Consider the following 14,806-nt stretch of genomic DNA (forward strand, 5'->3'; position numbering starts at 1 on the left):
TGATCCACAAATTACGGAAATACTAAATGAAGGTACTATACTCCAAAATAAAAGTAGTCTATAGCTACTCAAAATCCAATCCGTCCAAATCCTTAGCCACGTGTCGCGTCCCTGACTAGAGAAGTCTCACCGGGAATCTGGGCACCTGAAAATATGGCCCCAACGAGGGGTGAGATTACAAATCTCAATAAGCTCCAGGTTTATAGAGAATTCTCCATACCCCTGGCTCACTCCTGCATGAAAGTCAGATACAGAGTATACAAATACAACATATAACAGATATTATAACAGAACAGAGCATATATCATATCATATCAGAGATGTGCGTCGTCATTCCCAAGGGAGGACCCCAAGCGGAAATCAACACACGTGTTCCCGAGGGAGGACCCCAAAGCGGAACCAGACATATCAGAGGCGTACACCATCAGTCCCGAGGGAGGACCCCAAAGCGGACATCAGGGCACTATACAATCAATGGCCAGAGATTGTTATGGAAATCATATTACAGAAGTCATATCAGAGCAAAAAATATCATGTTATCAAATATCATATCATGCCTACCTTTCACATAAGGCATACATTTTATCGCTTCTTTTCGTTTCTTTATGTTTTTGCCAATGCTATGCCAATACACAAGTCTAGACTACCTTATACTCGTTAGGATTTCCTTAATTTAATCAAGTGTTCACTTGAGAATTTTCAACATAATTCATGCCATTTTCTCTAAAAGGCCGTGAACATACCTTTAGGAACTCAAAGTATTTTTCAACCCTTATTCAAGCCATTTCACTTCTTAACTCATCAATTTTATACAATACATTACAACACATTTTATTAAAATAAAATGTAACAAAATATATTCCTAAGCCACCCTATAGGTCGAACTCCACAAGGTCGTAACATAGAGGTATGGTTCTTATGATTTTTCCTCTTTTAAGGATCCTTACTAATTCATCATTTTTCTACTTATTACTACACTCTACACTTCAAAATACATGCATTACAATTTTTCATATCCTCCCCTCCTCACCCTCTCATGGCCGAAACATCAAGGGGATACAACATAAGGGATTTTTTTTTTTATTTAACACATGTAAACATGCTTATTCCACAAGCTTAAATACCCAACATCAAAAATCTATCATCACATTACCTTTTAAACTCATTCCTTTCCCACCCAACACATGCTTACAATTTTTGTGGCTCACAATATCAAAATAATGCCATGGAAATAGAGTTTTATTACCTCTAATAGCTTGTACAAGGTGTAGGGAGCCATCTCCAAGCAAAACTCCTCTTAAAATACACTTTCTCCTCCTTGATGAATAGTGACACGAAAATGGAGGGAGGAAGAACTCTTCACACACTCAACTATGGCTCAAATTGATAGGTGGGATGGATTCATTAGACTTTTTCCTATGATTTTCATGTATGGATCAAAGGATTTGGATGAGTATTTAGGGAGAAATCAAAGAAATAAAAATCAAAGCCCTAACCCCCTTCTTCCAAGGTGCAGCTCGGGTTTCTGAGGGATGAGAGGAGAGAGAAATTGATTTGGATAGTGAGACTTGAGTGACTTGGTCTTTTATGCACAGTGGCTTTTTAGTCAGATGTTTTTCTATTGCGTATTTTAACTTAACGGACCTGAAACTAACTTATAGCTACGGACATATTTTTATTTTTGTGAACTCATTTACATATATTTTTATTTCCTAAGGAATCATATTCATGATTTACAGTACCGTTTCTGTACCGTTTTTGACAAAATGCACTGTGGTTCATTAATTATGAACTGTTTGCATCCGAAACTTAAAACTTATAGACTTATCATTCTTGGGTCTATTTTGACTTGCTTGGCATATATTGGACTTTCTTATTCTTATTTCATAAATTATTTGTTTCTGGAATCTACCGGTTGCTTAAACAGCAGTACAAAATACCCGGTAGAAACACTATTCACGAGATTTTCACGGAAAGTGCCAGACTATACAATTTTTCGTTCTGAACTCATATTTGACGTCAGAATTATCAAATTATGTCTCTAAAATTATTTTGCTCTTTTAAGCTCTACCGGTTAATTCACAAAACTGTAAATTCTCCGGCAGAACGCACTGTTCATAACATAGTCATGATTACAGTCAAAATACTCGGAATCACTCACTGAATCTAATTATGGCATTTAAATCCTTAAATAAAATCTCTAATTAAGATTTACCATTTAGGGTCATTATATTCACCCCACCTTTTAAGGATTTTGCCCACAAAATCAAATACGAAATATCACACATACCTGACGTCAAACTCAGGATACCGCTGGAGAATTTCATTCTCCCGCTCCCAAGTAGCGTCCTTAGGAGTCAATCCTTCCCATTGTACCTTGATCATGGGAATAGTCCTGTTTCTCAACACTTTTTCATCACGTGCTAGAACCTTCAACGGTCCTACAACAAACTTCAAGTCTTTTCTTACTTCGATATTGTCCGGCTGTACAATGTGGGATGCATCCGACACGTATTTTTGAAGTTGACTGATGTGAAACACACTATGCAGATTTGACAGATGTGGAGGTAAGGCAAGCTGGTAAGCCACAGGTCTGACCCTCTTTATAATCTGGTAAGGCCCAATGAACCTAAGACTCAACTTCCTCACTCCTAGAGCACGCCCAACACCCGTAGTCGGAGACAAACGGATAAATACATGATCCCCTTCAGAAAATTCAAGAGGTCGGTGTTTTGCATCATAATAACTCTTTTGGCGGCTCTGTGCTTTCTTCAATCGATCCTTAATCACCATAATTTGATCGGTAGTCTCTTGGACCATATCAAGCCCAAATAACTGCCTCTCACCAATTTCTGACCAACACGTAGGCACCCTGCACCTACGGCCATACAAAGCTTCATAGGGAGCCATGCCCAAACTGGCATGATAACTATTATTATAGGAAAATTCCACCAGAGGAAGATACTTATCCCATGCATTTCCCTGCTCTAAGGCACAAGCCCTCAACATGTCCTCCAGAGTCTGAATTGTCCTCTCAGTCTGCCCATCAGTCTGGGGATGATAAGCCGTACTCAGCCTCAGCTGCGTACTGAATGCCTGTTGCACTGCATCCCAAAGTCGAGAAGTAAATTTAGGGTCCCGATCACTAATGATACTTTCACGAACACCATGCAGTTTCCCTAACCCCATTCTTCCAAGGTGCAGCTCGGGTTTGTGAGGGATGAGAGGAGAGAGAAACTGATTTGGATAGTGAGACTTGAGTGACTTGGTCTTTTAAGCACATGTGGCTTTTTAGTCGGATGTTTTTCTATCGCGTATTTTAACTTAACGGACCCGGAACTAACTTATAGCTACGAACATATTTTTATTTTTCTGAACTCATTTACATAAATTTTTATTTCCTAAGGAATCATATTCATGATTTACAATGACGTTTCTGCACCGTTTTTGACGAAATGCACTATGGTTCATTAATTATGAACTGTTTGCATCCGAAACTTAAAACTTATAAACTTATCATTCTTGGGTCTATTTTGACTTGCTTGGCATATATTGGACTTTCTTATTCTTATTTCATAAATTATTTGTTTCTGGACTCTACCGGTTGCTTAAACAGCAGTACAAAATACCCGGTAGAAACACTATTCACGAGACTTTCACGGAAAGTGCCATACTATACAATTTTTCGTTCTGAACTCATATTTGTCGTCATAATTATCAAATTATGTCTCTAAAATTATTTTGCTCTTTTAAGCTCTACCGATTAATTTACAAAACTGTAAATTCTTCGGCAGAACGCACTGTTCATAACATAGTCATGATTACAGTCAAAATACTCGGAATCACTCACTGAATCTAATTATGGCATTTAAATCCTTAAATTAAATCTCTAATTAAGATTTACCATTTAGGGTCATTATATTCACCCCACATTTTAAGGATTTTGCCCACAAAATCAAATACGAAATATCACACATACCTGACGTCAAACTCAGGATACCGCTGGAGAATTTCATTCTCCCGCTCCCAAGTAGCGTCCTCAGGAGTCAATCCTTCCCATTGTACCTTGATCATGGGAATAGTCCTGTTTCTCAACACTTTTTCATCACGTGCTAGAACCGTCAACGGTCCTACAACAAACTTCAAGTCTTTTCGTACTTCGATATTGTCCGGCTGTACAATGTGGGATGCATCTGACACGTATTTTTGAAGTTGACTGATGTGAAACACACTATGCAGATTTGACAGATGTGGAGGTAAGGCAAATTGGTAAGCCACAGGTCCGACCCTCTTTATAATCTGGTAAGGCCCAATGAACCTAGGACTCAACTTCCTCACTCCTAGAGCACGCCCAACACCCGTAGTCGGAGACAAACAGATAAATACATGATCCCCTTCAGAAAATTCAAGGGGTTAGTGTTTTGCATCATAATAACTCTTTTGGCGGCTCTGTGCTTTCTTCAATCGATCCTTAATCATCATAACTTGATCGGTAGTCTCTTGGACCATATCGGGCCCAAATAACTGCCTCTCACTAATTTCTGACCAACACGTAGGCGCCCTGCACCTACGGCCATACAAAGCTTCATAGGGAGCCATGCCCAAACTGGCATGATAACTATTATTATAGGAAAATTTCACCAGAGGAAGATACTTATCCCATGCATTTCCCTGCTCTAAGGCACAAGCCCTCAACATGTCCTCCAGGGTCTGAATAGTCCTCTCAGTCTGCCCATCAGTCTGGGGATGATAAGCCATACTCAGCCTCAGCTGCGTACCGAATGCCTGTTGCACTGCATCCCAAAGTTGAGAAGTAAATTTAGGGTCCCGATCACTAATGATACTTTCAGGAACACCATGCAGTTTCACTATCTCCCTTACATATAACCAAGCCAGCTGCTTTGTAGAGAAACTCGTTTTGACTGGTATGAAATGTGCAGACTTTGTCAATCTGTCAACAACTACCCAGATAGAATCAAAACCAGCCTGAGTTCTCGGTAATGCCACCACAAAATCTATAGAAATGCTGACCCATTTCCATTCCGGAATATCCAAGGGCTGCAATAATCCAGAAGGTCTCTGATGCTCAATCTTAACTTTCTGACATGTCAAACACTTACTCACAAACAGAGCAATATCTTTCTTCATTCCCGACCACCAGAAGTTTCGTTTCAAGTCTTGGTACATCTTGGTAGCACCAGGATGGATAGTGTACTTACCCATATGGCCCTCAACCAATACTTCATCTACCATTTGACCCTTCGGAACAATGATCCGATCTTTGTAAAACTTAAGACCGAACCTATCCGTGGACACAAAGTCCTGCTCTTTCATAGACTGAATCTCTTCATCAAGCAATTGAGCTTCTTTAATCCGCTCAATTAATGAGTTCAGGACTACCGTAGTAGTCAATAAATGCGGGCTATCCTCTGTATTCACAGGAATGCGGAGATCCCTGAATTTCTCAATCAAATTATACTCAGAAATCATCAAATTGGTCATACCAAGCGCCTTTCTTCTTAAAGCACCTGCTACTACATTGGCCTTACCGGGGTGATATTGCAATTCAAAATCATAATCCTTCAGTAATTCCACCCATCGGTGTTGCCTCATATTCAGCTCTTTCTGATCAAACAGATATTTCAAACTTTTGTGGTCACTGTAGACAATGAAATCGGCCCCGTATAGAAAGTGTCGCCAGATTTTCAATGCGAACACTACGGCTGCCAACTCAAGATCGTGTGTCAGATAGTTCTCCTCATGCGGTTTTAACAGCCGAGAAGCATAAGCAACCACCTGACGGAGCTGCATTAAAACACAGCCTAACCCAGACTTAGAAGCATCACAATACACCACAAATTTACTGGTAGGATCCAGCAATATCAATACCGGAGCTGTAGTCAACTTCCTTTTTAACTCTTGAAAGCTCACTTTACATTCTTGGGTCCACACAAATGGGTTCCCTTTACGGGTTAACCGTGTCAAAGGTAGTACCATCCGTGAGAATCCCTCAATAAAACGCCTATAATACCCAGCCAAACCAAGAAAACTCCTGATCTCTGTAATATTTTTAGGACGTTCCCATTCTAGCACTGCTTCAATCTTACTCGGGTCCACTGCCACTCCTTCAGATGAGATGACATGGCCCAGAAATTGTATCTCAGAAAGCCAGAATTCACACTTTGACGGTTTAGCATACAACTGATGCTCTCTCAGAATCTGCAAAACAACCTTTAGATGCTCAGAATGCTCTTCTTTACTCTTTGAATATATCAGTATGTCATCAATAAAGACAACCACAAACTGATCCAGATAGGCTTTAAAGATCCGATTCATATAACTCATGAAAACGGCTGGTGCATTTGTAAGCCCAAATGGAATAACCAGATACTCATAGTGCCCATATCGGGACCTGAAAGCTGTCTTCGGAACGTCATTCGGCTTTACCCGGATCTGATGATACCCGGACCGGATATCAATCTTAGAAAATACAGTCGCACCACGCAACTAATCCAACAAATCATCTATACGCGGCAAAGGATACTTATTCTTAACAGTAACGTTATTCAACTGCCGGTAGTCTATACATAATCTCATAGACTCATCCTTCTTCTTAACAAAGATCACCGGTGCTCCCCACGGAGACACACTCGGTCTGATAAAAATTTTATTGGACAAGTCTTCAATCTGCTTCTTCAATTCAGATAATTCTGGAGGTGACATCCGGTATGGGGCAAGAGAGACAGGCCCCACGCCAGGTAACAAGTCAATTGCAAATTCAATTTCCCTCCCTGGAGGAAAGTGCGGAATTTCATCCGGAAAGACATCCTCAAACTCGGAGACAATCGGAATAACAGAAATTGGCTCCTTGTTGACGCCAACCTGACCTCCCAATAAAACAAACCCGAAATCTCCTTCCTTCAAGGCCTTTACAACCCGAAGAACAGACAAATAAGGAGACTCCCCCTCTTCATCATTTGACGAGACATAAATGGTTTTACTGCAGCAGTCAATCTTCACACAGTACTTAGACAACCAATCCATCCCCAAGATTAAATTCACCGAGGCAAGATGTAATACAATAAAATCGGCAGAATATTCTCTGCCATCATACTTGAATTTCACATTTTCACAAACATAGTCTTCACTAAAAACACTTCCCACAGTCGTAATAATGCGCATAGGAGTTTTCATTTTTATCACATGCATACCAAATGCTTCGGCTACATAATCAGCAATAAAAGAATGTGTGGCACCAGAATCAAACAAAACACTAAGCATTTCATCACGAATAGAAATCATACCTCGCACCAAACTAGCTGACCTCTCAGCCTCTTGCTGAGTCACGGCATATACTCGGGCAACTGGAGATGGGAGAGGTAGAGATGGTTCCTCAACCACAATAGGAGCCGGAGTAGCCTGAATAGTAGAAACCTGTCCCCCATTAAAGGGACAGTCCCTAATAAAATGCCCAGGTTGGCCACACTTATAACACAGTCTTTGTTCTCTCCTGCAAACCCCAGAATGGGCTTTTCCACATATAGAGCATTGAGGAGCAGATTTAAAATTTCCAGGCTTAGAATTTCCCGCCTTTTTGAACTTACCATCAGACTGTCTAACCTGCAACCCTTTTCCTTTAGAATTCCCAGAAGTGTTTTTAGGACCAGAATTAGGAGCAGATTGGTCCTTATGCTTCCTTCTATAGTACTCTTGAATGTTTTTACACTTTTTAACGAGTGCAGCAAAAGTATCAAAAGTGTGTCCTGCAAGTTTTTCAGAAATGTTATCATGTAGTCCTCTATGAAATTTAAACACCAGATCATCCTCAGTAGGTGGAGCTCTCTGGAAATGAGAGTATTTGGCCAGTTTATTAAACTTATTCAGATATTCATCAATAGACATCTGGCCCTGCTTTAGTTCTTCAAATTCACCCTTCTTCCTTATCCGGGCCTTCGCCGGAAAATATTTCAGCAAGAATTGCCTTTCAAACAAAGGCCAGGTAATAGCATAACCCTGACATTCCAAGGGCTGACGGGTATTTCTCTACTAATCGGCTGCATCATTCTGCAACATATAAGAAGCATACAACAATCTCTGCTGATCATCACACTCCATGACAGTAAAAATGCGATCCAACTCCTCTAACCACTGAATTGCGGCAATCGGATCAATGCCTCCTTTGTAATTTGGTGGTGCATGTTTTCGGAAGGCATTAAGCATTCTTTCTCTTTGCTCTCTATTAGTGGCTGGCTGTGCCACACCACCCCTGTGACTAGATTCTTCATTCAACTCATTATTTCCTTCACCCTCCACAATAATGGGATTATGAGGAGGAGGAACAGGCTGTTGTGGTTGTGGCTCAGGCTGTGGCTGTGGATCTTGCCCACCAGCCCTCACCTCAACCAAGAGTAATCTCATCATTTCAATATTTGCCAGTCTGCTTGCTGCCATCATTTCTTGATTGGCCAACCTATTAGCCTCTAACAGGTCTTGATTTGCTTTCAATATCACTTCCAGCTCTCGCTGCTTAGCTGCAGCCATATTTTGTTGCATCTTAGTTAAGGCCGTTATCATTGGATCTGGCTGAGAAGTACTTCCCCGCTGAGTAACACGGGGTCTAGCCAAATCTGCTAAAATTGGATCTGTCAGGTCAATAGGAGGATCAGAAGTCCTTCTTGGGCGAACCATAATTTTGCATATTTCACACAAAGGAATGAGTTAGCTACGCTCACACCCGGTGATCAGACATGCATATCATAGTACTCCAAGAAAAACTCAAGAATATAACAACCCGAACAGTTCATGCAATATTTCACAGGCTCTCCTAGAGAAACTGCTCTGATACCATAAATGTAACATCCCCGTCTCGAGCCGGTTCAATTAACATACACATGATATAAACAGAAACAGCAGAAGACTTAACTTACAAAAATATGAGCTAACTTTTTCTTTTTCTAACTTAATTCTTACTCGGCGTAAACGAAAATCGGGCAGAGTTTCCTCTATAAATCGGACAACTGGGGATTTTCCAATCCCACTCAGAAACTTTTCCTGATAAACAGTTTATACAACATATCAATTCAGAAATACTAGGTATCCAAATATAATCAAATACCCATACATGGGCGCATGCATAACATGGCTCCGTGCCACTATATCTAACAACATGCCATCAAAACGTAAACCTATCTGAATACTACATCATCATATAATGTTCCTGAATACTCAAATGTACATGCATCAAACTGACAGACATGTACAAAACATATACAAGCCACATACAAAATATAGGATCTAACATCATGATCCACAAAATTCGGAAATACTAAATGAACGTACTATACTCCAAAATAAAAGTAGTCTACAGCTACTCAAAATCCAATATGTCCACTGCCTCAGCCACGTGTCGCGTCCCTGCCTAGTGAGGACTCACCGAGAATCTGGGCACTTGAAAATATGTCCCCAACGACGGGTGAGATTACAAATCTCAATAAGCTCCAGGTTTATATAGAATTTTCCATACCCCTGGCTCACTCCTGCATGAAAGTCAGATACAGAGTATACGAATACAACATATAATGGATATCATAACAGAACAGAGCATATATCCATATCATATCAGAGGTGTGCGCTGTCATTCCCAAGGGAGGACCCCAAGCGGAAATCAACGCACGTGTTCCCGAGGGAGGACCCCAAAGCGGAACCAGACATATCAGAGGCGTACACCATTAGTCCCGAGGGAGAACCCCAAAGCGGACATCAGGGTACTATACAATCAATGGCCAGAGATTGTTACAGAAATCATATTACAGAAGTCATATCAGAGCAAAACATATCATGTTATCAAATAACTCTATATGAATGCATCTATACAAAGCATCTAAATAACAGTCATACAGTCCAACCATAGTTCACTAACCATGGTGGAGCACTCAAGCAGGAAAAGACTCCTTAAACATAGAGCTTACCTCTTGAAGCTTTACCACTACGCTTACTTGTTGCACAAGTTACTTATATGTCTTCAAGAGATTCCGATCCTTTTTAGTCCCTAGGTACACCTAGAGCAAGAATCCACAAATCCAAAATCAATAAAATGTTATCATGCCTAGATTTTCCATAAGGCATACATTTTATCACTTATCTTCCTTTCTTAATATTTTTGCCAATGTTATGCCAATACACAAGTCTAGACCACTTTATAACCGTTGGTGTTCTTTAATTTAATCAAACATTCCCTTAGGAATTTTCAACATCAATCATGTTATTGTTCTTCAAAACTCATCACTTTATACCATTAAGTACAATACATTTTATTTAAAATAAAATGTACAAATATATCCCTAAATACCCTATAGGTCGAATCCTATAAGGGAATTTCCAAAGATCCTTCTTTTTTACAATACATTTTCTTTACTTCCTTACAACTTGCAAACACCTAGGCATGCATCCACTAGGTTCCTATTTTGAGTTTAGACACCAAGTCCTTCACAACACATCATGGCTGAAACATCAAGGTATGTTTCCAAGGATTTTCTTTCCAATGTAATATTCTTACTAATTCATCCAAATTCTACTTACTTGGACACATAAAACCCCTCTTAAAGCATCAACTAAATTGGCACAATAAATCCTATTAACCCTATCAAAGGCCGAACATAGAGAGGAAAGACATGATTTTTTTCTCTGATTTTTTTTACATACTTACAAAGCTTCTTTTCATTTCATACATCAAAATATCAACTATTCCTCATCAATACATATTTTAACACATCATGCTTTCCCACCCAAGGCATACACACAATTTTATAACTTAAATAATCAAAACAACATCATGGAAATAGAGGTTTGTTACCTCAAATCAACTACCCAAAGCCTAGAAGACCTACACCAAGAGGATCTACATCAAAAACTTCATTTTGCCCTCTTGATGAATAGTGCACGAATTTGGGGGAGAGAAGAACTCACCCAAACTCTCAACAAAAGCTCAAATTGATCAGTGGAATGGATTTGTTGGATAGTTTCCAATCGATTTCATGTTATAAACTTTGTATTTTGGTTGAATAATGAAGGAGAAAATCAAAGAAAACAAAACCAAACCCTAACCCCTTCCCATGAGCTGCTGGTCGGCCATGAAGAGAGAGAAGAAGATGGAACAATTGTGAATAGTATAATTTTGAGTGGAGGGACCTATTTGTATAAGTGACCCCTTTTTACCGGTTGTTTCTTTAACGCGTATTTTACTTAAACTGACCCGAAACTTAACTTAAAGCTACGGATATATTTTTATTTTTCTAAGGTCATTTACATTAATTTTTATTTCCTAAGGAACAATATTCTTAATTCACAGTATGGTTTTTGCACCGTTTTTGACGAAATGCACTGTGAACCACTAACTGTACTTTATTTATTTTGAAACTTAAAACACTTATTAACTTATCACTTTCTTGGGCCTATATTGACTTGTTTCGCATATATTGGACTTTCTTATTCTTATTTCATTAATTATTTGTTTCTGGACTCTACCGGTTGCTTAAACAGCAGTACAAAATTCCCGGTAGAAACACTATTCACGAGATTTTCACGGAAAGTGGCAGACTACACAATTTTTCATTCTGAACTCATATATGGAGTCAGAATTGTCAAATTATGTCTCTAAAATTATTTTGCTTATTTAAGCTCTACCGGTTAATTCACAAGACTGCGAATTCTCCGACATAACGCACTGTTCATAACCAAGTCATGATTACAGTCAAAATACTCGAAATCACTCAGTGAATCTAATTATGGCCTTTAAATCCTTAAATTAAATCTCTAATTAAGATTTACCATTTTGGGTCATTATACAGAATCTGTCAATGCATTAAAATGTTCTTTGTTAATGTTGAAAACTTAACAATGTGTTATCAAAAACAAAAAGAAAATTACGTAGCATCTTCCTTGCTTGTAGTGTTTCGAGCTGTATTGATAACATCAACAAGGGGGTACTGTTTTTGTTTTGTATTGAAGGTGCTTACTCCTGTCCCCTGCATAACGTTCTCAATTGGATGTACATATATGATAAATTCATCACAGTACTTCTTAACAAGCCACTAATGTTAGATTGGTTGTCACTGAAATTCACTATATCCCTCCAAACTACACTATTTTTGGTCTTGGATATAATTCCACTAGTTGCATGCATGAGACAAGTTATTGAAATAGTCTTCGCAATTGAAATAAAAATGACTATTACATAAATAACAATTACTTCATTGGTGTAGATTGTGCCAATAACTTGAACATGCTTGCAACTTATGACAATGTAGACCAACTCTATCAGTATTACAGAATCTTCTCATGAAACAATAATAGAAAAGTTCGTTTTACACTCACATAGTTATTTTCAATAACAATATTTACCCGTATGTTCCTTTTAAGTTAATTATAATAGTTGTATATGAAACCTAGTTTGTATGGTTAAAATTGATTAATGGTGAATACACTTGTTATGTAGAATATGTGATTGCCAAGAGAATAAAACTTACAAAAACATTTTTTCCACTCCCCAACTCTATAGTGCTCTGGAAATCCCTATCAATGCCACTAGCTGCTACTGTTACAATCCACGGTGCATTATTTGTGACTGTTGCCATAGTGGGACCATCATTTCCAGCTGAGGCCACAGTGATTATGCCTTTCCTCATGGCATGGAAAGCTCCAATTGCTATAGAGTCCTCCACATAATTTTCATTCCCTCCACCTATAAAAATGGATATGACATCAACCCCATCATGTATAGCAGCTTCAAATGCAGCAAGTATATCCATGTCCGAACATCCATGGCTTGACCAGCAAACTTTGTAAATTGCCAACCTTACTGATGGCACTGCCCCACGAGCAGTCCCTTTAGCTACCCAAAGAGACTTGCATTTGGGACATGTTTTCCTATTGCTGTTGATGCAGTATGAGTGACATGGCCATCCACATCTATTGGAGATAATATGTCAGATGGATCAGTCCTTCCATCAATCTTGAAGTATTTGGCTCCTATGATCTTGCTTCAAGTTTTCCATATATAGTTAAAAAGAACAAGGAGTACATAAAGTTATCTATAGCCATACTAAAACTTGTGAAGTTTATATTTAAAAGCATGCTGATCAATAGTACTAAATTTAGGACATCCTTCATAAACTAAAAATAGTAGTAGTGGTATGAGAGATTGTATGCATACAATCTTGATTTTAACCATAATTATGTATATGGAACCATACTTCAAATAGATTTTCAACATTTAATATAAATCGTTAACACTGAACAGTGGTAGTTCATTCAATTATTAAATGATTAATTTTAATGGTGATTGTTTGATTATTTCATAAACCACTTATTTTAGTAGTTTGAAATACATTAATTTAGTTGCTTACAATTGAGATTTGATTAAAATGATTAATTATATTGATACTTCCAATTTGTTATAGTACACAGATTGAAAACATAGTGACACAACATACACAAGGATAGGGATGTTACTTATTGCAGCCTGAAAAATTAGCATAGTGATCGCAAGTTCCTTTCCATTTAGCAGGTGGAGGACCAAGTCCATCGTCCTTGAAGCTTTGAAATTCAGGAGTGATCCCTACCTCATCAATATGAAGGCACAGGATTTTGCAATTAAATAATGAAGTGCCATTATACAATATCTAACATCAAAAACAAGGAATTACAAAAAATGAAAATTGGAAGAAAGGTATGATGAACCTGTATCCAAAAGAGCCACAATTGTGTCACTCTCTGATTTCAGTTTTCTCTTAGCAGTCAAAGGTAACCCAATAAAGTCCCATGATCTTGTTGTGTGTAGCTTACAGTACTGATTTGGAAAAACTGAAAGTACCTCATCCATGGCTACATATACAACAAAGGTAATAATGACTGTAAGTACATAATGCTTAAAAAAAAGTATGAAGGAAATAGAGAATAACGATAACATGCCAGATAACTTCTTGGCTTCATCCTTAGACAGTTTAGCAGCAAATGCACTAAAGCTTTTGGTGTAGCTGTATGCAATGGATTTTTTGGCTTCAAGGTGGCTGTTAAGTAAACACAGATCAAAACACAAAAAGGACACGAAATTAAAACAAAATAATGAAAGAAGTTTCCTTCTGATGGCTTTGAAAGAATGAATGCCTTTAGTTTAAAAACACTGAGAGTATTTGATTGAAAAAGAGCTACATAGCTCACTTTTATGTGATTTTATGTTTGAAAAGTTACGGATAAGAATGGATTCATGAGTTAATCAAGCCACCTTCCTTTAACAACTGAGAGAATATTCAAGTTCTGCAGACAAGGAAAACAATGTCACTACTCACAGGATGAACTCCAAGGAAAACAATATAAAAGTTCCGCAGACAAGTCAAAAAAATTGCCTTTTGCTGGACGCCATTAACTGAGGCAGTGCTTAGCATGATCAGTAGCAATGGAATCCAAGGAAGAGAAATGGAGTTGATAAGTTTCTGTAAGAACATTGTTCTGTTTTAGAGACTAGCCCAATGGACTAGTATGTTGATCTTGGATCTAATGCCCTCTCTCTCTTACTGTTATGTGCGCACACACACCCCCTTTGGCAAAGCCGATCTGCTTCACTCAAGGGTAAAGACTTGTAGGTTTTACTTCTTCTTTATAGGGTTTACCTGTGGCTCGTAGATTTTGGACCTTTAGTGCCTTTGATGAGGGCCCAGACCCATTTTCCATGCTGTCGTATTAGGATTGTTATCCTTGATGGATATATTTCCATTGTTATGCTTGATTTAAATCTTATAATACCCCTACT

At 38.5% G+C, this 14,806-nt stretch overlaps 1 pseudogene; it reads right to left on the reverse strand.

Annotated features, from left to right (window-relative positions):
- Positions 1 to 11,921: 11,921 nt before the first annotated feature.
- Positions 11,922 to 14,501, reverse strand: LOC133293537 (subtilisin-like protease SBT4.14; annotated as a pseudogene).
- Between the last annotated feature and the right edge of the window lie 305 nt (positions 14,502 to 14,806).

Source organism: Gastrolobium bilobum, unplaced genomic scaffold (assembly GCF_033153095.1).
Source record: "Gastrolobium bilobum isolate Gb01-03AN ecotype WA unplaced genomic scaffold, APGP_CSIRO_Gbil_v1 utg2421, whole genome shotgun sequence".
NCBI classification, from domain to species: domain Eukaryota; kingdom Viridiplantae; phylum Streptophyta; class Magnoliopsida; order Fabales; family Fabaceae; genus Gastrolobium; species Gastrolobium bilobum.